This window comes from Anneissia japonica, unplaced genomic scaffold (assembly GCF_011630105.1).
Source record: "Anneissia japonica isolate Jap-2015-1 unplaced genomic scaffold, ASM1163010v1 scaffold288291_len444093_cov181, whole genome shotgun sequence".
NCBI classification, from domain to species: domain Eukaryota; kingdom Metazoa; phylum Echinodermata; class Crinoidea; order Comatulida; family Comatulidae; genus Anneissia; species Anneissia japonica.
This window is the reverse complement of record NW_022731168.1, coordinates 21464-25916: the sequence shown is the minus strand read 5'-3', so window position 1 is coordinate 25916 and position 4453 is coordinate 21464. Positions and strand designations below refer to the sequence as shown.

Sequence of the window (4453 nt, the reverse complement as noted above, 5' to 3'; positions counted from 1 at the left end):
ATAATAATAATAATAATAATAATAATAATAATAATAATAATAATAATAATAATAATAATAATAATAATAGTAATAGGGGGGAAGACAGCTGGTAGTGGAAGTTTCTTGTGTTTAATGATCTTGAAATAAGTAAATATATGGAGAAAACTGAGATTTAAATTTCTATTTTAATTTGGAACAGCCAACTACAGTTTATGTAAATACTCAAAGCATTGCATTGGCACAGTATATTTAATTTTAATATTATTTTGTCATGCTCCTTTTCACACATTCACAATTTTTACTACAATACATACGATTTTTAAAAGTTGTAAAATCTTCATTTACCGTAGTGATTTGTATTCAAATAGTTCAAGTTCAATCGCTATGTAATGCCAAGTTATTTTTTACAGTATATATGTCTGCAGCACCGGTGATGAAACAGGTTTAACATAACATGACACTGTAGACCCCTTGCAATGTTTACATTGACCTATTTGAAGCGCTGGTGGTGTAAGATATTTAATAATTACGAATGAAGTAAGACAAAACAAATATTCTTAATGTTTTATTCAAACACAGAGAGCATGGAATAAACAGCCCCGCTCATACAGTATGTTGTAGTCATGACGTGATCAGAGTGGAAAGAATACAAATAAACTTATTTCTAGCTCATTATCACAATGATTCAATAGTCTATTTAATGATTTAATAAAATACATACTACTGTAGCAAATTTAATTACGTAAATAAGAACTGTAAAATTATAATTATTTTATGAACGTCAAACTTCCATGTCGTAAACTGTTTACAAAAATTCAAAAAAAAATTCAAAACCAATTCAGGGTTCCCCATGTGCCGTCGATTTGATCGTGTGTTGTTCAATAATGGCTTTTAAAAGAGTAGAAACCCCTTTATTTTTACAAATATTTGTTTGGTCAAGTGTTTTAACATGACCACAAAAATTTACACATTATAGGGAAAATTTAATTTTCGCACACAATGGATTCATGGTGCAGTACTAAATTTAACTTTCCAAAAAAAGAACCTCAGCAAATCAGTGCCATGGTGAGCTTGGGAGTCATTGCTTGTTCCAAAGCTATTTTTGAGTGCTGAAAGTTAAATGTATATTTAACATACATTTAATCAGAATCTATAAATTTATGTGACCGACAATGCAAGTTTATTAAAGTATTTCACGTAAATATATGGTTTACTAATTTGTTTACGGTCACATAAATATATCCACTTCCATTAATAAAAGGTGCAGTATAAATTCAATCCAGGACCATGCATGCATTTAACAAACATAAAAAAAAATATATATATCATATCATAAGCTACATACACGTCTCCAAGGCCTTAGTTAGTGATTCTTACCTCTTTGTCTCCCTGCCAAGAAATGCACCCTAACTTTCAGATTGACGGTTGTTCGTGTTCATACGTGGTACTGCAACCCTAGCCTAGGCTCTGGGTCAACGCTCCAGGTCTAGCCTTAAAACACAAACTCACAGCGGAGGGCAAATGAATGAATACCTCCGCCCTCACTCTTCTCTCAGTCAGACGATGCTAGCTATTTTTAGGCCTATTTATCCACGGCCAAATATGCTTACTTAAGAACTCTTAACATCCATCATTTTAAATCAAGTCAAACACAGAATACTGGTTTAAATCCTCCTTAGACGTTGCAGAATCAAACTCCTAATTCATAGATTTGCAAGCATCAAATATCAACAAGGATGCATCACAATACAGGATTCGACCGACGGCCATGTTCGATCGTGTCTGTACTTCCGGGGTTGAAAGTGGGAAGTTAAGTATTTCTCAAGAAACTCAAGCAAACGTACGGCTGAAAGGTTGCTACGCCACAAAGAGGGTTGTCTCATTTTATATATATATATTTTTTTTTTTTTCTTTACAACTACGACAATTATGGACAAATTTCAATCAAATGTTCATATTTTCAACATAGTAAAAATGACTTGGTTCTACTTTAGAAGTTTTAATATCTTAAAACTTTAACGATATTAAAATTAGGACTTTATGCATAGGCCTATGCCTATGGCCAGGCCATAGGCTTTTATATTAAATCATACATTATACAGCCTTCCATACACATACACATGCACACATATATTTAAATTACATTTTTGTAGTAAAATGTCTGTAAATAGGCAAAACTTTTTTTTATCTGTTTCTGGTTGGAATTATTTGATCTTTAATGGTATTAACAAACTTTCGATTGAATTGAAGTTTAAGTTTATATAGGCCTATGCCTATTTTTGTTAAGTGTATCAATTATCAGTTTCACTTAAAGCCAGTCAACTGATTTTCTAAGAAACAAGAGGCACACACTTTTTTTTTTTTTTAAAGAATACATTTTATAGGAACACTGAGACTGAAATTGCTTAAAAATTAAGAACAAAATAAGAACAAAATTGAGGCTGAGATTAAATTATAAATAATAATAACATTAGGGCTTATATTTGTATCTTATGTGTAGGTGTGACTATGGTGTGATAATGCAACCCTGTATCATGGGTATTTTTACCGGGCCTTTCTTCTGGGGTGTAGGCCTATTTGACGAAACACTCGGGAACGGCTAATGAGATACACATTTTTTAAGGGAAAAAGTTTCAATCCTGACCATTATAATAAAGAATGCAAATTTATATGCAACTGAAACCCTGGACCACTTTCCAGAGTTGACGAGAGACTCCACCAGCGGGCAAACCCTGGCGCCACTCTGGAGACAGGGACGAGATACCACAGTGGCTTCCATTATAATTGAAAGATTTATGTAGCATAGGAAGAAAATCATTACTCTGCCAAAAAAAAAAAAAAAAACTGTTCTAAAACAAACAAAAATATTAAGCACTTCCTAACAATTCTCGGCATCATCGGCGGCGCTACGGGGGCTACAGCCACTTCTCTGTCAGGCTTACAAATAAGCATTTCAAAAGGGACAGTCATATCAATACTATTAGAACCAAAACATCCAAATCAGTAGGGATTTTAAACAAGATTAAGCATTTCCTTTTCACCAAATATTCTTAAAACTATTGATAGGCCCTATTCATACCATAGAGAAAATAGTTCATACGACGCTATTTTGTCTTATGCACACACTGATCCGTTATTTAAAAATGTTAACCTATTGAAAGTCGATGATACTTTAAAAACTTTAAAGTTCTATCATAAATTAAATAAGGAGAGAAAATATCAAAATACCAAGTTAATAATTTTTTTGCAACACTCTCTATTAGATTATATTAAAATATCATTTCATTGGAGAATGAATATTGCTATATTGCTAACTGTATATATGTAATGAAAATTAACAATGGTAATGACGATGAGTGCATGTTTTTTTTAATTATTATTATTTTCTGTTATAGACATGCGTAACAATTGAAAATAATGACATATGAAATGGTAACATGAGTAATCAATACATTTACTTATCTCTGTGGTAGCAGCTTATTTTAGCCTTAATGAAAGTCTCAATTTGTTATAATTTAATTTATTTGTCAAGAAGAAAATGTGCTATAATTTTGGTCAAATATTAAACTGTGATCGATAAGATGTCGTACACGGTCTTCCCCCGGAAGGACTCCACTGAACCTGTGGAAAGGCCAACACTGTCTCAAGTGGTCGCTTTATCTGGACCCTCTGTTGGGAATGATGACCCCTGCTGGGGACCATGTTACAGTATCACAGATTCTAACATGATCTCAAACTCGTACCGGAACGCCAATTCAGGGTCTTTCACTGGACTTTGGTACCCCTACCCCAGCTCAAAATCTTTATTTGCTCACCTTCCTTTCCGTCGACAACCCTCCCCCTCCACGACAGGGATGGCGCCAGGAACTCAATGCCCCTGTCTCTTATACCCATCTGGGCGATGCCCCGACAAGGGGTCAGATCTCCCCGACGAAACCAAAGTGGGCGTGGTCGAGCTTCGATTAAAATGTCACGAAAGTGGTCCTGGAGCACAATTTAGGGGTTTCAAAGGCTTATTTAATCGACTTTAGAGTTCAATAATATGTAGAAAATACATATAATTTTGTATTCTCCCCGACGAATTATGCTTTTTCTCCCCAACGGGGAGGCGAATTATGCTTTTTCTCCCCAACGGGGGGGGGGGAGGGGGGGCGCTGGCGAGTCCACGGTCAAGTCCAGGGAAAACCCCTAGTGCAGGGAAATTTGTTGTCACTTTTAAAATTATAATGCTCAATGACTTCAAGTGACCTACTGTATTTATATTATGATACCTTAGCGCGGATGATGGCTAAGACCTAAATGGTGTCATTGGTTTACGTGTCTTTGTGGGCTCGATAGAGCATTATATTCAATTTTTTAATAAAACGTTTCAGAATAAATATTACCGTACATTATAAGAGTTTCCCTATTAAAATATCACAAACAGGCAAGTTTAGCATTATGAGACAACTAGCCTACTTGCCTACAATTA

At 34.5% G+C, this 4453-nt stretch overlaps 1 protein-coding gene across 2 annotated transcripts in view; it reads right to left on the bottom strand.

Annotated features, from left to right (window-relative positions):
* LOC117115217 (tyrosine-protein kinase ABL1-like) overlaps positions 1-1770 on the bottom strand; it is a 55178-nt gene extending 53408 nt beyond the window's left edge. For both annotated transcript variants that reach the window (XM_033258919.1, XM_033258920.1), the window contains exon 1: positions 1360-1770. The gene's annotated coding sequence lies outside the window, so the exon portion shown is untranslated. The remainder of the gene's footprint in view (positions 1-1359) is intronic.
* Between the last annotated feature and the right edge of the window lie 2683 nt (positions 1771-4453).